Source organism: Hylobates moloch, unplaced genomic scaffold (assembly GCF_009828535.3).
Source record: "Hylobates moloch isolate HMO894 unplaced genomic scaffold, HMol_V3 SCAFFOLD_17, whole genome shotgun sequence".
Classification (NCBI taxonomy): Eukaryota; Metazoa; Chordata; class Mammalia; order Primates; family Hylobatidae; genus Hylobates; species Hylobates moloch.
This window is the reverse complement of record NW_026652292.1, coordinates 49,969,164-49,994,042: the sequence shown is the minus strand read 5'-3', so window position 1 is coordinate 49,994,042 and position 24,879 is coordinate 49,969,164. Positions and strand designations below refer to the sequence as shown.

Here is a 24,879-nt window from a genome sequence, read left to right as displayed (position 1 = left end):
AGTTTTTATATAATTTAATGAAACAATTTGGTCTCCCTATCTTCTTCCTCTCTATTCTTCAATCCATTCTAAACAACACTAGCAGATTAATTGTCCTGAAGCACCCAGGTAGGAGTGGCATTTCCCTCCACACTAGAGTCCATTGTCTTCCCATTACCTACCATATGCCACCTGTTTTCTTATGGGACCTGGACTGATATGGATACCTGAAGCTTTGAACACTCCCCTAAGAAGATACTGGCCTGTAATTACTATTGTTTTGATCCTACTTTTATGACACTCTTAAAGCTAACTGTTGTGGCTGGTGAACTGAAAGGTTTTTCTTTAATCCACAAAATGCCATTATCTGCAATAAACCACAAGGCAGAGGATATATCTTGTAATTTCAGTGATATTTTTAAAAAACATTGCCAGATCAAGTCAGTTCTTTGCTCAAAGCCTTTTCGTCTCTCCCAGAATTAAAAATGTTTTAAGTCCTTATTCTGCCCTGCCGTGCCATGCCCTCTGAATCCTGTCCCTCGCCCCACCAGTATTTTTCTGTCTTCACCTCTGCCCTGGCCTCCGGGACAGCATTCCCATTCTTCAAACACACCGCACTGGCTCCACCTGGGGGCCTATGCCCCTGCAGTTCCCTCCACCTGGAATGCCACCTCCTGAGTCTTCATGTCACGAATTCCTACTCATCAATCAGCCTTGACCCAGCACCACATCTCCAGCAGCTCTCTCTTGCCCCAGCTCTCTCTCTCTCTCCCCCTTTGTCTTTTTTCCTGGTGCTTCTTCCCCCAGTTTATATTTATGTGCTTATGATCCATCTCCTCCCATGAGAATGTAGGGTCCCCAAGGAGGGACTTTGTTAGGCTCACCATTCATCATCACTGCCTGGAACAGTGGCAAGCAGACAGTCGGCACTCACTAAATATTTGTTGAATAAATGAATGATTCGGTCGGTCAGAGAGGGAAAAGAAAGAACAGCTGGTCCACTTTCTTAATGGTTGTGGCTCAATTTCCAGTGACCAAGGAGATGCTCAGTGGTTATCTTTTGCAGATTACATTGAAGGGATTCTGTTTCCATTAAAAGATGAGCTTATGGAATAACCTGCCATCCAACATGAGGATATTCCACCCTGCATATCAAAACCAGCACACCGCACAGTAAACAATCAAAAATATGATCAAATGTAAATTCAGAGGCTGAGTGTGGTGGCTCACGCCTGTAATCCCAGCACTTTAGGAGGCCAAGGCGGGTGGATCACTTGAGGTCAGGAGTTTGTGACCAGCCTGGTGAACATGGTGAAACCCCATCTCTATTAAAAATACAAAAATTAGCTGGGTATGGTGGCATGCGCCTGCAGTACCAGCTACTCCGGAGGATGAGGCAGTAGAATTACTTGAAGTTGGGAGGTGGAGGTTGCAGTGAGCCGAGATGGCGCCACTGCACTCCAGCCTGGGCGACAGCAAGACTCTGTCTTACGAAAAAAAAAAAAAAAAAAAACACAAGTAAATTTAAACGATTGCTTAAACTAGCAGGGAAGGACAGAAACATCTGTAAAGGACCAGACAGTAAATAACTGAACACTGTGTGGACTAGAGTCTCTGTGACAATACTCAACTCTGCTGCTGTACCATTAAAGTTGCTTTTCATGGCCATCCAGAAAGCTGTGCTGCCTCAGCAGGAAGAAGCTTGCCCACAGAGCTTTGATATACAGTGTGGAATATCCTCATACATGGATGAACACAGCTGTGTTCCAATAAAACTTTATTATAAACAATGAAATATAAATTTCTATAATTTTCAGCTGTCACAAAATTCTTCTACTTTTGACTTTTCTTCAGGTTTTATTTTATTTTATTTTATTTTATTTTATTTTATCTTATCTTATTTATTTTATTTTTTGAGACAGAGTCTCACTCTGTCGCCCAGGCTGGAGTGCAGTGGCGCGATCTCAGCTCACTGCAAGCTCTGCCTCCCGCGTTCACACCATTCTCCTGCCTCAGCCTCCTGAGTAGCTGGGACTACAGGCGCCCATCACCATGCCCGGCTAATTTTTTTGTATTTTTAGTAGAGACGGGGTTTCACCGTGTTAGCCAGGATGGTCGATCTCTTGACCTCATGATCCGCCCGCCTCACCCTCCCAAAGTGCCGGGATTACAGGCGTGAGCCACCGCATCCGGCCTCTTCAAGCATTTAAAAATGTAAAAACCATTCTAGGCTCATGGGCCATATAAAAAAAACAGGTGGCAAGCTGGATTTGGCCTCCAAGCTGTAGTTTGCTGATCTCTGGTTTAAATCATTTCTCAAGCTGGCTATTTTTGTCTTGATAAAATACATTCTACCTCATGAATCTGTTGGATATTCTACAACTAATTAAACATGGAATAAATGCATTTGTTATAATTGGCCGGAAAAATAGTTTATTTGGGTAAATAAACATCACTAAATCACTCTTCTAAAACTATCTTTCCACCCAGATTTTGGTCATCTTCTCACACAAGCTCTGTTAGCATCTCTTTCCTCACCTAAGTACCTTCAATCTGCCATCCTAGTGAAGAAATTCCATCGTACTCTTTCTTCCTTTTCAGAAATGGGAATTACAATGAAACTTTGGGATAGGGAGAAAAGGGTGGCTTCCCAAGCTTTGGGGCAAGGCAAATTCCAGGATAATGTTTTATGACTAAGGGTACAATGCGTTGCCTACACTTTCCTTTTAAGTACTTTCAAACACACCCTGTTGTGTGGGCCCTGGAATGAGAACTATTTTGATTGCAGGTGCTGCTGGAATTCAGGGTCATCTGTCCCCACAAGCTATAAAATTTGCTGAAAAAGCCAGGTTGCATGATGGCATAGCCAAAAGCATGTTATTTCATAACTTAAAGCACAAGATTTTAAATTTCACTCAATTATAATAGTCTCATTCCTCTTACATAATAGCAATATGTGAAGATACGGAATTTGAAGAAGCACTTTTCATGGTATTACTCAGAAGAGTCGCCACACATAATGAAGAGGTGTGATTAACATCAAACACATCTATGTGGCCCTAGATACACAATAAAGAATGAGAATACTTCACTTTAGGTCTCCAGGTATTTTAAATATCCTGAGGTTGGGTGTCCCAGCAACCCAATCAAGAAGGAATTCAAGAAGATAGTTCTCAACATTTATGCCTCTCATTTTCTTCAAACCTAGGATACACGGGAAAAAAACAAAATTTACTATAACCTAATCAATCACAGACTCCACTTGCCCTACCCATTTTGAAAACAGATCTATTGGAATGTGAAATGAAATTTTTTTAAGTTCTTTGGAAGACCTCTAAGTGCTCTGCTACTTGGAAAATTTCCAAGTAAATCAAATTCAAATAAATAGGCCAGAGGAAGCCAATGGCTTTCCAACTCCTACTGTAAGTAACATACACCCTACACATTTACTGTGAAAACCAGGGATTAAATTAAGCTTCACTTAAATTCCAAGCTGCCGGAGACAGTCTCTTGAGAAAGCAGCCTTGGCTTGAAACCCTGGCATCCCATGCACATGGTCCAATTCACACCAAAGACAGCCGTCCACAAAGCTGTCCTGCCTCAGCAAGAATCTCATCTAGTCAGCTGAGCTTGGGACTATCCATATAAATGAAACCCGAGGACTCCAATCACAGAAAGTTGTAAGATAAGCACCTCAGCTTCATCTCACACCTTTAATTGGAGTTTTGGAAGGAACTAAAAATGCTGACAAGGTATGCAGCTTCCAACAAAAATGATCAGAAAGGCCAGGCACAGTGCTTCACACCTGTAATCCCAGTGCTGTGGGAGGCGCAGACCGGGGGAATGCTTGAATCCAGGAGTTCAAGACCAGCCTGGGCAATATAGTGAGATCCTGTCTCTACAAAAAAAAAAAAAAATTAGATGGGCATGGTGGTGCATGCCTGTGGTCCCAGCTACTTGGGAGGCTGAAGCAGGAGGATCGCTTGAGACCAGGAAGTCAAGGCTACAGTAAGCTGTTTCACACCTCTGCACTCCAGTCTGGGCGGCAGAGCAAGACCCTGTCAATAAATAAGTAAATGAATAAACAACAGAAGAAAATGATCAGAAATGAATGACTAAGGAACAACAGACAACAGCAGTTACCTAGCGACCCTGTGAGCATTCAAACAGAAAAATCCGTCTTGGAATACCCAGGGCACTACTGAGTCTCCCTCTTCCTGACTTCCAGGGAGACTGTGATGCTGAAATAGCCTGGGCTTCCTGCTTGTAGTAGTTTGATAGGGCTGCCATAACAAAGTACCACGACTGGGTGGTTTAAACAATAGAAAGTTATTTTCTCACATTTCTGGAGGCTAGAAATGTGAAATCAAGGTGTCAGCAGCACTGGTTTATTCTGAGGCCTCTCTCCTTGGCTTGTAGACAGCCGTCTTCTCCCTATGTCTTCACAGCATCCTCCCACTGAACGTGTCTATGGCTGATTTCTTCTTCTTATAAGGCACCAATCAGACTGCACTAGGACCCTCCTTAATAACCCTTAAATTTATCTTAACTACCTCTTTAAAGACTCTGTCTCCAAATACACTCACATTTTAACATATGAATTTTGGAGAGACACAATTCAGTCCATAACACTGTTAGAATCACTAACATGGCAAGGTTCTATTTCCATTTATTCTCACCAGTGCCATGAGGCTAGACTCAATAAACTCACAATTCAATTCTCACTTACTTAAAAATTAGCTACCTTTCTAATATAATGAAAGGATATTACATTCTACAATGTCCCAATGACACCCTGACTTTGATTACAAAACAAAAGGCAACATTATCTTTTTCACTGTCTTTATGAAATACTTCATAAAGACACACACCAAATCCAACCATAATGAAAAGTCTTTTGGGGAAACCCAAAGATTTCTAAGCACCAGTTGCCAGTCCACATTTTATAAGCATTTGTACTGCGACAATACAACACAAGGAAAAAAAAATCAAAGCGTTCACTTGATATTCCACATCAATAGAAGGCAATTGAAAAAAATTTCATTCTCACTCATTTCACATGTGCCTTTTCTTGTAGCCGTTCACTTCTTTGCACGAAAGGTCGCCTACTGCTGTGTTAATCTAGACTACCTGCTTCCAACATCAAACTGGGTTCAGCAAATGATAACATTATCGGATATTAAGATTTCTATTCAAACCAGGTATGTACTACAGAATGGGAGAAAATATTCACAAACCATGCATCTGACAAAGATCTAATATCCAGAATCTATGAGGAACTTAAACAATTCAATAAGCAAAAAAAACAAATAACTCCATTAAAAAGTGGGCAAAAGGCCAGGCACAACGGCTCATGCCTGTAATCCCAGCACTTTGGGAGGCCGAGGTGGGTGGATTACCTGACGTTAGGAGTTCGAGACCAGCCTGGCCAAAAGGCCAGGGGCGATGGCTCCTGCCTGTAATCCCAGCACTTTGGGAGGCGGAGGCAGGTGGATTACCTGAGGTCAGGAGTTCGAGACCAGCCTGCCCAACTTGATGCAACCCCATCTCTACCAAAAATATAATAATTAGCCAGGTGTGGTGGCAGGCACCTGTAATCCCAGCTACTTGGGAGGCTGAAGCATGAGAATCGCTTGAACCCAGGAGGCAGAGATTGCAGTAAGCCAAGATTGCACCACTGCACTCCGGCCTGGATAACAGAGCGAGACTCCATCTCAGAAAAAAAAAAAAAGTGAGCAAAAGACATGAGGAGACAGTTCTCAAAACAAGACACATAAGCAGCCAACAAACATATGAAAAAATGTTCAACATCACTAATCATCAGAGAAATGCAATTCAAAACCACAATGATATACTGTCTTATACCAGCCAGAATGGTTATTATTAAAAAGTCAAAAAACAACAGATGCTGGTGAGGCTTTGGAGCAAAGGAACACTTCTATGCTGTTGATGGGAATGTAAATTAGTTCAGCCACTGAGGAAAGCAGTTTGGAGACTTCTCAAAGAACTTAGGACTGCCATTCAACCCAGCAATCCCATTATTGGGTATATATCCAAAGCAAGTATGTGACCAGGAATATCATCAGTAAAAGGTAACATTTTTAAATTTCTAAAAAATCTAACTGATCACCAAAGCCCTGCAAAAGAATATCTAAAATAATATCATTTTAATCACTTTAATCTCATTTTAAGCCTTCTAATAACTTATGACTCCAGTTTTGTCCTCCAAATTCAATTATGTTATTCATTAATTCCACAAACATTGGCTGAGATTATACGCTGTACCAGGCAGTGTTCTAGGGGCTGGATATACAGCAGTGAACAAACCAAACCCGTGCCCTCATGGAAGTGACATTCTGGTAAGATACACACATCACTTCCCTACTGTCCTACAAACACATTTCCCCTTCCAACTTTCCTGGTTGGGGCACCTGTATCTCCAGTCTCCTGGCTTCCCAAAGACAAAACTAAGGGGCTATTATATATTTTTAATTTTCCTTCACATCCCTCCTGAGATCTCTGACTGGCATTTCCAGACCCTTGATCCTCTACCTGCCTTTCCTACTACAGACAACACTGTCACCATTTATCTACCCCTAAGCCCCAGTGACGAGCCAGAAGACTCTACTTCCTACTCCCTCCATCACACACCGTGTCTTTGACCAAATCCTATTAATCCTACCCCAGTGTCCCTCCTCTGTCTCTCCTGGCCTCTCCATTCCCACCACAATCCTGGCCATTTTTCTTCTCACTTAACACGGCAGCCTCTCTCTAGAAGATGAAACCCATAAAGTAGGAAGAGCCATCTACTCACCTTTGAATCCCAAGCACCTAGCACTGTTCTTGGCACACAACAGGAGCCGAATAAATTTGGGGACTCAAGACTCAAGTGCAGGGTATTCAAGTCCCCTCTCAACTGGCCCCACTTTCCATTTTCTTGCCTCATCTTCAGTCACTCTCCACCACCAACACCCTCCTGACTACACACATGGCACATTCCTGCCTCCATGTCCCCTCTCACACTGCTCCCTCTCCCTGAAACATCATCACCTCACCCCTACCTGTGTGCCTTGGGAAGTCCAAATCAACAGTCTAGACTTGGCTGAAAAGGGAAGAATTACTTGCTTTTTTACTTTTGTTTGCATAGAAGTTTGGACACATTGTATTAGATCAATAGGCTTTGTTCTCCTGCTGTTATGCCCCACTGAACCATGTGCTCTGCGGGAGGGCTTGTGTCTTTGCTTTGTTTGTTTTTAATTCTCAGTGTCTGACATGTGGTATATCTTAAGTGCCTCTTGAAAGCCACTTATTCATTCCTTCAACAAATATTTATCAAGTACCCAGTCCCCACCAGACACTATTCTAGGTGACAGGGATGTATCAGTGAACAAAAACAAAAATCCCTGCCTTTTGGAATTTATATATATAAAATATATATATATATAACTATATATATAAACATATATATAGTTATATATATTTTTTAAATTTATAAATATATTTATAACTGTATAAATATATATATATATTTATATATATAAATTCCTCTTGGCATTTATATTCCAGTAAGAAGAGAGAGACAATAATTTAAAATGTAAGTAAAGTATGCAGGTATGTTAGAAGGGGCTAAGATCTACAGGGAAAAAAATTAAAACATTAAGAGGGATTTGGGGAGGAGTGACAGGAAGGTTTGCAATTTTTAAAACATCGATCAGGGTAGGTTTCACCGAGAGACTAACATTTGAGCAAGAATTAAATGAGAGAGGACATTATCCAGGAGGATATCTGGGGAAGAGAATACAAGAAGAACCAGCCAATGCAACGGCCCTGAGGCAGAAATCCGCCCACTGTGTTCAAAAGCCAGGGAGGCTGTGACTCCATCTCATATTCTCCCCATAGCTAACTCTCTCCAGCTCTGTGAGGAGCTCTTCAGAGCACAGACCCACTGTGAGGAAGCCTTCTACTGAGGTCAGTCTCCTCGAGTGCCTACCGATGCCCCAAGACCACGCCCTCCCCACTTCTGCTCCCCATCTGCCCTCCCTTCTCTCCGTGGCCCTAAATGTTAAGGCCTTGTAGGACAGATCCCCTTCCTCTATGAAGCTTCCTAGGATGGTCTGACTCACACCGATTTCTACCTCCTTAGGATCCCGGGGCCTTCAGCACCCACACCATTTATCTCAGCCCTTCAACTGCTCCACATCAGAAGCACCCAACTAGACTGTACGTCACCAAAGAACAAGCGCCATCCCTTATGCTTCTTAGGCCCTGACGTACTGACAAGGAACATCATAGCAAAACATGCAAGAGTACAATGTTTTAATTTTTTAATGTGTTTCCAACACATTAAAAGTATGGGGGCATTCACAAAGCTCTACACTTCTGCCTTCTCTTGATGTATCAGCAGATCATGCTACACTGGAGCCTCATTCCTGAACAGCAGAAGCGGGAAGCTGAGCAGTAGCTGTGCCCTTTTTCTCCACTCTGTGCCCAAGTTCACTGGTTTACTTTCTGTTGGGTCCCTGTCTTGTCGGCATTTGAGTTTGCTATCCTTGTATTAGATATTGATTACCCTGAATTTTTAAGTTATCAGATTCTTTTGGGAAGTGAGTATGTACGGAAGATATTATCAGTTTTTCCTCATTTATGATATTAACTGACAATGGTGGTGTTTTAGACTTTTCTATATTATAAATATAATCAATTACATACAAACACATACATATACATACATATATATGTATTTTAGAAACTGTCCCCTTAATCTCCCTAATAGATTAAAATTCCTATACTATGGTTCACATACCTTGAAATATAGGGGTTATGATTCCTGGCCTGACTAAGTTTAAGGTCAGATATCAGTACAGAAGTTATAAAGAGAAGAAGATACGGCAAAAATAAACACTACTGAGTTGGATGAGCTATTTAACAAACCATTTTAGGAAAATACGTTTCTAAAATTCTTATGAAATTAGAAAAATAACATTGTTTACTGATTTTTAAAAATAAAACTTCGGCCGGGCGCAGTGGATCTCACGTCTGTAATCCCAGCACTTTGGGAGGCCAAGGCGGGTGGATCACCTGAGACCAGGAGTTCAAGACCAGCCTGGGCAACATGGCAAAACCCTGTCTCTACTAAAAATACAAAAATTAGCCAGACATGATGGCACACACCTGTAGTCCCAGCTACTCAGGAGGCTGAGGCAGGAGAATCTCTTGAACCCAGGAGGCGGAGGTTGCAGTGAGTCAAGATTGCGCCACTGCATGCCAGCCTGGGCAACAGAGCAAGACTCTGTCTCAAAAATAAATAAATAAATAAATAAATAATAAAAATAAAACTTCAAGTATTCCATATGAAATATGGATAAAGGTTAGCACAATGCCTTTCTTCTCCAGACTACCATCATCTACATTGTAAAAAAAAATTTCCATCTTCGTATCTATTATTACGTTTCAGCATTCAAACTAAGCCAAAGGAGATAAATCACATCATAGAAAAATGAACACAACAGTTTCCAGACAATCCTATCAAGAGTTGAAGAGTTAAGCAGCTATTGCTACCAGAAGAGTTTAGAGGAGTCATCTCCTTTGACCTGTGACCTTTGTCTAAGGGTTTTAATTAAGAGAAAACCAAAATCTGGACACAGAAGTCAGAAGATATTTAAAAAGTCATCCTGGCTTTATCTGTGCATCAGTCATTACTTCAAGTCCAAACAGGCAGGCCTTTCTTAGCAAACAGCTTTCCTGATTAGCAATCAGATTCTGGAGGCTTCCATGGCCACCTCCAGCCCTGCAGTCTGAAAAGCAAATACAATTCAGTCCAAAGCTCCTTTGAAAGCAAACAAACTAAGCATAAAGGTACACCTTCAAACACACTTCAGCAAGATTGAATTCATTGTCCTTCAAATTACATTTAGGAAATATCTTTTTCCTTTCTATTTTTCAACTCCATGTTTTAATTAATAAGCTTTCCTGAGAACATTTGTTATCTATATGCTTTACCACTCTTCCCATAAAAATTGCTTACTTCCTATGAACTCCCAGAGGACAAGAAAAACTGACAAATGAACATTAGAAAAAAAATTGCAATATTTTTTAAAAACATTTAGTAAGGTTTTATAAAATACATTAAAACTAAAGCAAAACGATACATAATCATACTGCTCAGCTATCCTCTGATTTTTTTTTAAAGGAAAGAAAAATAAGTGAACATAGTTAGAAAATTCAAATAATACAGAAAAGGAAGAAAAAGTTTTCCAGTTTATTAACAGTTGTACTGTACATCTTTTTCGGGGGAAAAAATGCATATACCAGCATATATACCTTTTTTAAAAAATTATATAAAAGGGAATGGTAATCACGATTCCACATTTTTTTCATTTTTTATATATATGTATACATGAGTGTGTATATATATCTTATAAATCTTTCCAAAGGAGCACATATACAGAACTACTTCAGTCTTTACAAATATGCTACAATATATCATATAAATATCTTGGCATAGTTTTAAGTGAACATATTTATGAAATTGCTGGTGATTTTAAGTTCTGAAATATATCACCAAATTGCTTTTGAATTGTGTCTATTTCAGAAGATAATTTAATCTCAAACAGAAGTCCCTTTTTTGCATGTGTTGTAAGTATCACAACTGACCTGCTGTGCCTCAAACTGCATCTCAGAACTGCTAGACAATCAACCCCTGGCCGGCCAAGTCAGGCTCTTCTAGGCAACACAGACTCCGTGAATCAAACCTGAAATGTCTCTAAAAAGCTGGAGGTTGGCAATCACAGCTTTGGAAAGGGTTCTGTATAGCTTAACCTTTCCGTTTGTTAGTTTCTGTACTTTGTGTCTAAGAGGCAGACACAGCGACAGGAAAAGGCAGAAAGGGATTAACATCTACTAGGTACTTAACTAAGAATGCTACCAGGTGAGAATAGTAGGAAAGCAACAGATTGACCAGAGTCTCAAACCATCATAGAGGTAAACACCTCCGTCCCTCTCTCCCCACTGAAAAATTCTAGGCAGCTCCCAAACAAGGAGTGCAGAGTAAGGGGGAGGGGAAGCCAGGAATGTCCAAGGCTTATCTTCTTCCTTCCTTCTCTAAGCAGCTGCTTAGGAGTATCTGATTCCCCCAGCCACCAAAATACCTCTCAGTAATTCACAGCAAGTTCATGGAGTAGATGGCTGGGCCACATACCTAGCTATAAAACCTAGGACACACTTTCCTTTTTTCTTTTAGACAGTCTTGCTCTGTCACCCAGGCTGGAATACAGTGGCTCCATCACTGCTCACTAAAACCTTGACCTCCTGGGCTCAAGTGGTCCTCCCACCTCAGCCTCTTGAGTAGCTAGGTTTATAGGCATGTGCCACCATACCTGGCTAATTTTTTTTTAAGTTAATTTATTTTTTGTAGAGATAGGTTCTCCTATGTTATACAGGCTGGTCTGGAACTCCTGGTCTCAAGTGATCCTCCTGCCTCAGCCCCTCAAAGAGCTGGGATTACAGGTGTGAGCCATCGTGCCCAGCCAGGACAAACTTTTTAGGGCCAGGCACGGTGGCTCACGCCTGTAATCCCAGCACTTTGGGAGGCCAAGGCGGGCGGATCACAAGGTCAGGAGATGGAGACCATCCTGGCTAACACGGTGAAACCCCATCTCTACTAAAAATACACAAAAAAAATTAGCCAGGCGTGGTGGCGGGTGCCTGTAGTCCCAGCCCGCACCCCGCCCCTCAAAATAAAGAAATAACAGGTGCTGGAGACGATGTGGAGAAATAGGAACACTTTTACACTGTTGGTGGGACTGTAAACTAGTTCAACCATTGTGGAAGTCAGTGTGGCGATTCCTCAGGGATCTAGAACTAGAAATACCATTTGACCCAGCCATCCCATTACTGGGTATATACCCAAAGGACTATAAATCATGCTGCTATAAAGACACATGCACACGTATGTTTATTGCGGCACTATTCACAATAGCAAAGACTTGGAACCAACCCAAATGTCCAACAACAATAGACTGGATTAAGAAAATGTGGCACATATACACCATGGAATACTATACAGCCATAAAAAATGATGAGTTCGTGTCCTTTGTAGGGATGAAACTGGAAAACATCATTCTCAGTAAACTATCGCAAGGACAAAAAACCAAACACCGCATGTTCTCACTCATAGGTGGGAATTGAACAATGAGAACTCATGGACACACGAAGGGGAACATCACATTCCGGGTACTGTTGTGGGGTGGGGGGTGGGGGGGGCGGGGACAGCATTAGGAGATATACCTAATGCTAAATGATGAGCTAATGGGTGCAGGAAATCAACATGGCACATGGATACATATGTAACAAACCTGCACATTGTGCACATGTACCCTAAAACCTAAAGTATAATAATAAAAAAAAAAAAAAAAAAAGAAAATATATAAAGAGAGTTTGCTCTGGGTAAACCACTTCATAGGCAGTGCTTTGATTTATACAAGTATATTATGGAGTTTCAGAACATCTGGATTCAAATTTAAATTAGTGGGTGTAAGACTTGAACAAAAATCATTTGATCTCTCCAATACTGAGCTTCTCTAAAACTGGGTAACACTGTCTCTCTCAAAGAACTGTTGTGAGGATCAAATGAAGTCTGCCCCCGCCTTGACCCATTCCCACAAGATACTGAAAAAGTGCTTAGTACTTGGCAAACTGCACATGCAGCCTCTCCCCAGAAGGGCTTGCGTTTTGGCTGTTTCCCTCAATAATACTTCATTCCGTTCCCTCCAGCAAACTACCACACTGCCTTCCTTACAGTACACTGCTAACTAGTTCACTTGGAATTTAACTGATTTGCACTGAAGTAACACAAATTCAACATTCCTTATCACTCATACGTTAATGACTGCTCAAGATCAGTGGTCATTTTCAATCCTATTTTAGAATAATCAAGGATCTAAAGTCCTGACTGGAACTCCAGACTTCTTATTTCTAAGAGAATTCATTCCTCAAGTCACTAATTACTGTCTTACTTTTTCATAGGCTCTGTGACATTTTAACCAGACACTAGAAAAAAAGCCACAGCAGTAACAAACTCTCTATATCCTTGAGCCCTCAAAAAAAAAAAAAAAAAAATCACCCTTACAAACCCAAGCATAGCATGGTTACTATGATTCTAAAACCTGTCCTCAAAGGGCCTCAGATGAATGATGATTACATTCAAAACTACATTCTTTCATCCTTAAAGAGAGTAGTACACTAGCAAACTGCACAGAAAGATTTTTTAATGCAAGCCAGACCAATGTTGATACTTGTTTATTATAAATTATTATATGTTTTTTCATAGACACTATCCAAACCAGTAGACTATTTTTGCTTATGAATGAAGCCAAGGATCAACGATCAATGCTTATTTGAATAGATAATAATCAATTTGGAAATTTCAGAAACTTTGAATAGTTATCATGTCATGCATATAGATCTTACTAGGACAATATAATCAAATTAAATATTTTATGCATCACAGATCAGTATAAAACTGAGAAAGTACTGTTTGTTCTTGTATCAGTAATTACATTAAAATAAATGACTGTATGTCACTCACATATAGTATCTTTGAAAGCTGTTAAAGGAAATCTATACTTCACAGATTTTTCAACATAAAAAAAAGACAAGTAAAATATCAAAAGATATATTATTCCAAACTCTGTTAATGTATTTATCATAAACATCCTCATTATAGATGTATACAAAATTGTGGCTGTACTAAAGAAGCAAGTTCCAGGCACTCTTTTTTTCGAGACAGGATCTCGGTCTTGCTATGTTGCCCATGCTGGTCTCAAGCTCCTGGGCTCAAGCAATTCTCTTGCCTCAGCCTCCTGAATAGCTGGGACTACAGATACATGCCACCACACCCAGTTCCCTGACACTCTCTTCATTCTGGTGTTGACTCAGTGAATGGGACTAGGTTGATCTGATTTTGCTTCATCTGCAAGCAAATGATCATAGATAGGCCAGAGTCTTCATGAATGTAATTGTACTACAACTCAAACTTCAGTGATTCAATCATTTTGAATCCCAACTTCAGCTGGCAAAAAGGCTCTATTCAAAGTAAACGATGGTTAAGAGGTTACTCTAACCCAGCCATACTTTGATTCAGCTCCCAAAAGAAAACAAGAATAAGAAGACCTTATCTTTCCAGAACATTATACTACACTCCTCATGGAGTCATTCTGTGAATAGGTCACAAAGATGTTTAAAGGGGCAACAGAGAGAAAGAAAAGATTTAAAGAAGTGACTGGGTTAAAAGTTTCATAACACCTATTTCCAGGGACTTGAGTTATAAATGAAAGCTTACTTATGGCTCTGACTTTAAATGAACAATAAAAAAGATAATTCCATGTTGCTCTATGGGTATGTTTTTAGGAGGTGATATTATCAGTTAAAGGACTTCCCAGGAAAGTAAAAGGGCCAGGTAACATACAAGTCAGTTGCCATCAAGCTGGTCTACTCAGGTTGAAATGAGAAGATTACGAAGAAAGCAGGAAGCAGATAAGCCATCCTGAGAACTGAGCCCTCCAGGAGCCAGGACGCATGGCTTGACCTACTAATGGCACTGCAGAAAACGGTTTCCAAATCTAATAGCACGACTGTAATCTCCAATTAAAGCCCAGCAGCAACAGTCAGCTCAGCTATGTGCCAGAGAAGGGAAATGTCTCTGCATTTCACCAAGACTTACATTTAAATTTTTTTCACATTAAAAATTAGTCATGTCCCAAACAAAATTATGATTTTATTAGAAAAGAGAAAATGATCAACTAGATTCCAAACATCACAATAAAGCACTGACTTTTAAAAAATTTCCTTTTCAATGTTTATGCATTCATAATGCAGATGTAACTAAAGATATATATATTTGCAATCTTCACATTTCTAATATAATTATTTTAATGTCTTCACACTTAGCTATTCAGAATCATACTAATACAAACATAAAAACAGAATAGGTAAATACAAAAATACAGCTAGCATTTTATACTATGAAAAATGTCCAATTTTCATAAAACATATAGAACTACACTATCTTACCAAACACACGCAAGACATTTTAATTCATAGGTTTTCTATTTAGTAAAATAACAGTTTTGTGATATGAGACCCAATTCATGTTACCATTAATGAAAATACTTGAAATAATATGCCAGCCTTGTAAATCCTTCATTCAGTAGTTATTGGCAATGATTAAGACAGAGGTAATGAAAAACTTAATCTGTTTTTTTCAAATGCAGAACCGGCATAAAAATGGTTACCACCTTTATGAAAAACAAAGCACTGCTTAAAGTCATATATATAGTAATCTGGAAGATGCACCTTGATTGATTCCACATTGTCATCTACCATATTAGATTTCCATAATTACCCCAAAGAGAAAACACCAGATACTAGTACTCTAACACAGTGACTCATAAAGAACAGAGAGGAAAAGTAGCAAAGGTACAACAGTGTTTTTTAGTGAAGACACTGCATGTTAAGTCCAATTCTTGAACTAACTTTTTTCATAGAAAAATTGCATTGCAAAACCAGTGTGGTACAGGTACACACACACACAGTGTGGTACAGGTACACACACACACAGTGTGGTACATAAGGACAGATGGTAAACCAAAGGCACAGAATTGAGAGTACAGAAAGCAAGCCCTTACATTTGTGGTCAATTGATTTTCTACAAAAAAAGTCAAGTCACTGGTTAGCCTTTTCTGCAAATGGTGCTAAGACCTATATGCAAAAAAATAAAAATAAAAAATCAACAAAATAAAAATAGACCCAAACCTCACACCATACATAAAAATTGACACCAAATGAATTAAAGACTAAAATGTAAAGGGTAGAGCAACAAAAGTTTTAGAAAGAGCCCAGGCGCACTGAGGCAGGTGGATCATGAAGTCAGGAGATCAAGACCATCCTAGCTAACACGGTAAAACCCTGTCTCTACCAAAAATACAAAAAATTAGCCAGGTGGGTGGCGGGCACCTGTAGTCCCAGCTACTCGAGAGGCTGAGGCAGAAGAATCACTTGAACTCGGCAGGCAGCGGTTGCTGTGAGCCGAGATCACGTCACTGCACTCCAGCCTAGTGACAGAGTGAGACTGCATAAAAAAAAAAATCAAAAAACTAAGTTTTAGAAAGAAACACAGAAACTTTTCATGAGCTTTGATCAGCCAGCCAAAGAGTTAAAGAAACATCAAAATCATAAGCTTTGAAAGAAAAAACTAATAAACTGAATTTTGTTACAATTAAAAGCTTCTGAGCAACAAACAACACTGTTAAGAAAATAAGTTTATACACACACACAGTTTCCCATATTGATGCAATTTATCAATGATTAAAATTTACAGTATTTCATTGTTGGGGGGAAAGACACCATTAAACAAGCCAGAGACTAGAAGAAAATATGTGCAAATCATATATCCAATAAAGAGCTTATATCAAGACTATATACAAAAAGAGACAACCCAATATAAAAATGGGCAAAGGATTTGAATAGGCATTTCTCCAAAGAAGATATAGGAGTGACTAAGAAGCTCAATGACTGAATAACTAAGTCAACTGTGAGAAGATAAATTTCATAATTATCATCTTTTATCCTTATCAAAAAGCTACGTAACAGAATGATTTCACTAGAAACTCCAAAGCACATAACTTTGTATTTCTCACATCACACTCAAGTTTTCAAATCACTGCAAAAATAAATAATAATAACATCCAGATTGGACAAGAAATAAAACTATATCTGCAGATGACATAATCTGGTATATAGAAAATACTAGGAAAGTGATACACATAAAAAACTATCAGTACTGATAAACAGGTTAAACATGGTTGCAGGAAACAAGATCATTATACAGAAACCAACTGCATTTCTATACACTAGCTACAAATACTTTGAAAATAATTACTTTCTTAATCTATAAAGGCATCAAAAAGAAAAAAATACTTAGGAATAAATTTAATATGGAAGTATTAGACTTGTACCCTGAAAGCAATATAACACTGTTGAAAGATATTAAAGAAGCCTGAAAGAAATGGAAACACATCCCATGTTCATGTATCAGAGCTCTTAATATTGATCTGCAAGTCAACATAAGAGCTCTTAATATTGATCTAGAAAGTCAACATAATCCCTATCAAAAGGCTGGCTCAACATTCAAAAATCAGTATCATCCATCCAATGAATAAGTTAAAGAAGAAAATCATGACCATATCAATAGTTGCAGAAAAAGCACCCGACAAAAATCCAACACTCTTTCATAATAAAAACTCTCAGCAACCAGAAATAGAGGGGAAATTTGTCAACTTGATAAAGAACATTTACGAAAAACCTAAAACTGACATCATATTTAATGGTGAGAAACCCAAATGAGTTAAAAACTTATCCACATATCTATATAAAAACCTGCAAATGAATGTTTCCAGCAACATTATTCATAACTGCCAAAACTTGGAAGCAACCAAGATGTCCTTCAATAGGTGAATGGATAAAGTGTGGAACAACGATATAATGGAATATTATTCAGTGCTTTAAAAAAATGAACTATCAATTCATGAAAAGACATGGAGGAAACTTAAATGCACGTTGGTAAGTGAAAAAGCCAATCTGAAAAGTCTATCTATTGTATAATTCTAACTATATGACACTGTGGAAAAAATAGAACTATGGGGCAAAAGATACGTAGTGGCCAGGGGTTCAGGAAGAAGAAACGAACAGGTAGAACATGCAATTCTTTCAGGGCAGTAAAACTATTTTGTATGATACTGTAATGGAAATACAACTTATATACTTATGAAAGCTCATAGAACATACAATGCAAAGAGTGAACCTAATATAAACTATAGATTTTAGTAATGATAATATATCAATATTGGCTCATCAATTATAATATACCACACTAATGCAAGATATTAATGATATAGGAAACTGGCAGTAGGAGTCACATGGAAACTCTCTGTACTTGCTGCATAAACTTCCCCCAAAAAACAGTGTAATTACAAAATATAATATTAATGAAAACTCTATCATTAAAAAGAGGAAATAAATCTTTAAATTCATTTAATTCTCCTTAAAACAGAAAGCTGACTGAGGTTCTGGTGAGAACAGCAGCTGTTACCTTGTCGTGTTAAAACTAACTCCAGACAGCTTTCTGATAACCTCTCATTTGGCTAGGCCTTAAACAATTGTATTCAGAGTAAATAAACAAGATTCTACCATTACTAACCTCTGAAATTATCTTCGTTATCTGCAATTTACTTTAACTATAGGCTCTGGAAAGCCTTCCCTTCTTTTAGACTCAAAAAGCAAGTAATTGAATTAAATCTATTTTTAAAATCTTTTTAATGTTTTTTAATGTTCCTAAGACTTAATCCTCTTCTACCTTGTTAAGTAATAGCCCTCCCTGCTAGTCTACCACCCAGCAGAATTCCTAATTCCATCTCTGTTCCCACAAAACTGTCCTTACCTCTAGAGATACATTTCACACTGCATGTCAGTCATGTGAATACTTATCTGGCCTATCCCCTACACCAGGGGTCCCTGGGACCAGTCTGTGGCCTGTTAGGAACCAGGCTACAAAGGAGGAGGTGAGCAGTGGGCTAATGAGCACAGCTTCATTTGTATTTACAGCCGGTCTCCATCGCTCACATTACCTCCTGGGCTCCGCCCCCTGATAGATCAGTGGCAGCATTAGATTCTCATAGGAACGCAAATGCTATTGTGAACTGCACATGCCAGGGATCTAGGCTGCATGCTTCCTCTGAGAATCTAATGCCTCATGATCTGCCACTGTCTCCCATCATCCCCAGATGGAACCATCTAGCTGCAGGAAAACAAGCTCAGGGCTCCTACTGATTCTACATTATAGTGAGTTGCAAAATTATTTCATTATAGACCACAATGTAGTAATAATAATAGAAATAAAGTGTACAATAAATGTAACGTGCTTGAATCATCCTGAAACCATCCCTGTCACCCCACCCGCCATTTGGAAAAATTGTCTTCCACAAAACTAGTCCTTCATATCAAACAGGTTGGGGACTGCTGCCCTATACCATGAGCCCCTAAAGACAGGGACTATGCCATAGTCATTTTACCCTAAGATCTCACTCCTAGAAGATATCACCAATTGGGATGTTTTGGATGTAACAGACAGACACCTAACTCAGATGAACTAGCTAACTTGCCAGGGAAGTGAAACAGGAGATGCTGGGTTTAGGCACTGCTGAATTGCAGGCCAAAAATATATGTGTGTGTGTGTGTGCATGCGTGTGTGCATGCGTGTGTGTGTGTGTGCAGGCACGCACATGTGTGCGTGCGCATGTGTGTGCGCACGCATGTGTGTGCGCACATACAAGTGTCCCTTCCCTTCCCTTCCTACCAATCTCTTTTCCTCCATCTCCCTGCTTTGATTTCTCCTGTGTTGTCTTAATTTTCAGTATGGTTTTCCCTAAGTCATAGCAAAAACTGCCACTAGCAGCTCCAGCTTAACAAATTCACAGAAGGCAAAACTTCTTAAATAGTTGCAATAAGAATACTATGGCCCTTCCAAAGACAGTTGTGACCCTTTAGTCCATTTTCATGCTGTACCTGAGACTGGGCAGTTTACAAAAGAAAGAGGTTTAATGGACTTAAGTTCCACGTGGCTGGGGAAGCCTCACAATCATGGTGGAAGGCAAGGCAGAGCTAGTCATGTCTTGCATGGATGGCAGCAGGCAAAAAAAGACAGAGCTTGTGCAGGGAAACTCCCGTTTTTAAAACCATCAGATCTCATAAGACTCATTCCCTATCACAAGAACAGCACAGGAAAACCCTGCCCCCATAATTCAATCACCTCCCACCAGGCTCCTCCCATGACATGTGGGAATTACGGGAGTTACAATTCTAGATGAGATTTGGGTGGGGACACAGCCAAACCATATCACTGGCCACGCTTATGTTACATGCCCATAACTGAGTCAGCAGGGTCACCTCCTCTAACTACACAGGGTGAAAATGAGGCAAGGGAAATTGTCCAGGGAAAATCTGGATGATTTATTAAAAGATGGAGGAAAGGCCAGGCGCAGTGGCTCATGCCTGTAATCCCAGCACTTAGGGAGGCCGAGGCGGGCGGATCACGAGGTCAGGAGATCGAAACCATCCTGCCTAACACGGTGAAACCCCATCTCTACTAAAAATACAAAAAATTAGCCGGGCGAGGTGGCGGGCACCTGTAGTCCCACCTATGCGGGAGGCTGAGGCAAGAGAATGGCATGAACCCCGGGGGGGCAGAGCCTGCAGTGAGCCGAGATCATGCCACTGCACTCCAGCCTGGGTGACAGTGAGACTCTGTCTCAAAAAAAAAAAAAAAAAAAGATGGAGGAAAAGGATGCTGGGTGGACAAAGTCAACAGACATTCACTGCTTCACAGATTCTGAAAGACTGTGACTCACTCCTTTCTAGGGAGTATTTATTAGCTGCTTATGTAGAAAGCTGACTTACCCACTGAATGTCCAATAGAAATGGTCTGCAATGTCTGTCCCTGTATAATATATGTTTTCAAAATTAATTATTTCACTTTAGTGCCTCATATGGGGTTATCCATGCTGTTTCGTTCACCTGGCCCACAGTGAGAGTATTTTGCATTTATTTAAACACCTATGTTTTTCAGGACATTTCTCTTCCCCTGTCATATATAAGTATCTTAATGCCAAATGCACACACTGCAGAAAATGAAATGTGTTGGTGGCTTTTGTTTGGGGAAAAGATTAGAGTATATAAAATCTGGCCAAGCAGACTGGAGGCTCACAGCCAGAATTATCCCAACAGAAATGGCAGGTCTCCACGCCCCACCCTTCAAAGTTTGAAAACACAAATGAGTGCAAGTCTTTGAAACTCCAAATGCGACTCCATGAGGCTGGACGCCGCTTTCTCCCCAAAATAAAGCCAAGACCACTGAAGTTGGCATAGGTGGCTTCTAGTTGTGGCTTCTACCAATATTTGTGCCAACGTCCTCCTCTCTTTTCTGAGAGAGGAGAGGAAAAGGAAGAGAAGGAAAGGAAGACAACATTACACTATACACAAAAGGCTGTCAGCATATATCTGCCATTTACACATGTTGGGACTCTCACAAATAACTGAAAATAATCATTTGGGGTGGTCTCCAAAATGCGTCTGGAAGGAACAAAACAACTTTTCCCTATCCGGCCCAATCCGCTTTATCCAGCCTCTCTTACTTATACCAACCTGATTTTGCTTAAATTATTGTCAGCCTCAGCTTTTCACAGGAGCTTTCTTTTATGGATTTTCCATCCAGCAAATGTTTCTGTTCCACGGCTGGGCAGATCCGACCACAGCATGCTTGGCTACAGACCACAGCAGCTCACCCACAGCAACTCCAACCTGGGGGGGCAAAGGCCAGAAGCCATTATAAGGACTCAAAGTCACCAACCTTCTCTCTCTCAAGGGCACATATTTGGCAGGATAACCTCAAACATGTTCCCAACGTTCAAAATCATTATAAACAGAGGTAACAGCTTACAAGGTATCCTAAAGACAAGTGTGGGCTATTCTGAGGGGAGGATTGAAATATTTAATCATTTATTGAAAAGGTTTGGCCCAGTGATTATGCTCTGTTTGTGGGAAACTGAAAAGCCAGATGTTTTAATTAACCACAGAAAACACAAGCTACAACTAAAATTTCATGAACATACTGATCTGCCCCGTGGAAAACCACAGGAATGTTCTGGCAGGGCTCAGTCTGAATTCTTGGGACACAGAGGGCTGGAATCATTCCCCTTAGGAACTCAAACAGAAAATTAACTTGCTCAATATGCTCTAAAAAGTAAAGCGAAACCCAGATTTAATCTCAAACATAAAACATTACAGGACTTCAAAGGGCACCACAAAAAGACACATAAGTGGGGGCTATAAAAAAATTCTAATGTGGTTCAGGATTTAGAATATATTTACATTGCAATGTGAATGGTGTAATAGAAAATTTTATAGGCTACATAATCCAAAGGGGAAACGAATAATCTTTCATTTCCTAGAGGAAAATTTCTATAAAGGAAATTATATATGAAACCAACATTCAACAAGTAAATCATAAATATTATCAAACGTATAATATAACTGGGCAAAGGAATCCCTTAACTATCCTGCTGCCAAACATGTGGCCTAGCCCACAGGTGCTACCATGCTTTAGCTAGAGAAATCAGGGCTTAAGGAAAAACAGTGTTGAAATAACTTATGCTCACTGGTGGTGCAGCTAGCAATTCTGGCACAGAAAACTCAATCAAAGAATCTTATGAAAGCAATTAGTGAACAATAAGAGCTAATAGATTAAGAAGTCTTCATTTGTTAATTATAGTAACAGTTATGACAAGATCTATATATACCAAATATTGAAAGTCTATTCAAGAGAGGACAGGACAAATGTTATTTTCAGATACTGGGTCCACAGTTCTATTTCTGTAAATCAAAACGGTCCTTGTCACAAGTGTGCTAAGCATATTACATTAATCTCTACCTTCAGTTGAAACCTCAGTCCCAAAAATCATCTCGAAAGGAACTGCAGAAAAAAAGCAAGATATCAAGTTATATATGTATGGTATGATCCCAATTTTGTTCTACAAACTGAGTGCATATAATGTAGACACCTAAGTGTGAACAACAGCACTTTTGGGTTATGGAATGGGAAGCTATTTGTATTTTCTTTCTGGCATTTTCCAAACTTTCTACAATGAACATATATTTTAAGATATTTTTAAATAAGGGTTTTCTTTTAAGACTGCAGGAATACAAATCAGAAATGGGGTATCTATGCTATATTAGCCTGATCTTTGGTCTGCCTCTTATCTGAACAGAGTTAACAAATGAAGAAGTATTTATCTGATCACAGAAGTTCTTAATTTACACGTTCAAAACCCAAGTGTCCAGTAACACTTCCAGTGATGAACAACACTTTCCTAGAAATAAAAAATTCTTTTTTACTCTGCAAACTTGCCACAGACAGAGAACCATAGCTGTTTCCCTCCCTTACCTATCGCATCCAAACTTCTCTATCACTGGCCATGCCATAAAACTGTCACTTAGTTAAAAGAACGGGCTGGGCACGGTGGCTCATGGCCTGTAATCCCAGCACTTTGGGAGGCTAAGGCTAGAGGATCACTTGAGCCCAGGCGTTCGAGACCAGCCTGGGCAACAAAGAGAGGCCTTGTCTCTGCAAAAATTTAAAAAATTAGCCGGGCATGTTGGCACATGCCTGTGGGCCCAGCTATTTAGGAGGCTGTAGTGGGAAGGTCACTACAGCCTGGGAAGTCAGGGCTGCAGTGAGCCATGTTCACGTCACTATACTCCAGTCGGGGAGACAGAGTGAGACCTTGTCTCAAATACATACATAAATTAAATAAATAAAAGAATGCCTCCTGGTGTTACCTACACACAGGAGCAGGGCCCTTAATGACTCCTGGCACACTCATTTCTGATGCTCTTAGCATCCTGAAAAACACAAGACACAACGGTGGAATCTTTACACTAGGGGCCTTGGCAACCCATTGCTCCAAGAAGCCCGTGCCCAGAGAGGTAAAATGTCTTTCCCTCAGCCGCACAGCCAGCAAAGCAGGCATGACAGTCCAGATCATTTGCCTCCGCTTTGAAGTGCTCTTTCCACCACTATGACATTTCAGCATGCACTCTTGGAAATAAAATTTGTACAAATCACGTGCAGGTATTAAATTCATACCAGCAAAACCAGAAGAACAAGACAGAAATTTATTCTACCAAAAATGAAACACATGCAGGAGAAAAAGTGAAGACTCAATCCTAGGCTAAAAAAGACACAGCTCTGCCTAGAACATGTTCAACTGAAGAAACAATGAGTGCACTGTGCTTGGGCAGCAGGTGTCCTGAACAGAAACTGCCTATCATACCGAAAGCTTTCTGGTCCTAGCACTGGCCCTGTTGATAACACTACAGTCCCACTGTTCAAAGAAGAACAAAAGGCTTTCAACAAGATAAAACTACACCTGCACCAAGCCACCTGTGAGAGACAGGAAAGATGCATGCACCAGTGTTAGAAATAATAAATGTCTGAAGGCATCAAGTCTGGCCTCTTACTTCCAAAATGACCCAAGTCTTAAGGGAAAGACATTAGTGGTTTCAAAAATTAAGAGATGCCAGGCACAGTGACTCATACCTGTAATCCCAGCACTTTGGGAGGCCAAGACACGTGGATTGCTTGAGCCCAGGAGTTCGAGACCAGCCTAGGCAACATAGTGAGACCCTATCTCCACACAAAAAATTTTAAAAATTAGTCCAGCATGGTGACTCATGCCTGTAATCCTAGCACTCTGGGAGGCTGAAGCAGGCAGATAACTTGAGGGAGTTCAAGACCAGCCTGGCCAACATGGCAAAACCCTGTCTCTACTAAAAATATAAAAACTAGCCAGGCATGGTGGCACACGCCTGTAATTCCAGTTACTCAGGTGGGTGAGGCAGGAGAATCACTTGAACCCAGGAGGAGATTACAGTGAGCTAAGATAGCACCACTGTACTCCAGCCTGGACAACAGAGTAAGACTGTCTCAAAAAAAAAGCTGGGCATGATGGCACATGCCTGTGGTCCAGCTATTCAGGAGGCTGAAGTGGGAGGATTACTTGATCCTGGACGGTTGAGGCTGCAGTGAGCTGAGGTCTCACCACTGCACTCCAGCCTGGGCAAGAGAACAAGACCCTGTCTCAGAAAAAAAAGAAAGAAAGAAAACAATACAGTCACTAATAATTAAAATAATCCTAATCCTTCATCGCTTATGTCCACACAGCCTTGGAGAAAGAGCAGGCTTTTTTCTCTTTTCTTCAAGATTATTTCTTTGAAACATTGCTTACTTCCACT

At 40.1% G+C, this 24,879-nt stretch overlaps 1 protein-coding gene across 6 annotated transcripts in view; it reads right to left on the bottom strand.

Annotated features, from left to right (window-relative positions):
* The window catches only part of APBB2 (amyloid beta precursor protein binding family B member 2), a 405,965-nt gene that overhangs the window by 313,251 nt on the left and 67,835 nt on the right, over positions 1–24,879 (bottom strand). For 5 of the 6 annotated variants that reach the window (XM_032136010.2, XM_032136011.2, XM_058429991.1 and 2 more), the window contains exon 2: positions 21,232–21,387. The exons of the other annotated variant lie outside the window; for it this stretch is intronic. The gene's annotated coding sequence lies outside the window, so the exon portion shown is untranslated. The remainder of the gene's footprint in view (positions 1–21,231; positions 21,388–24,879) is intronic. 6 annotated transcript variants of the gene reach the window in all.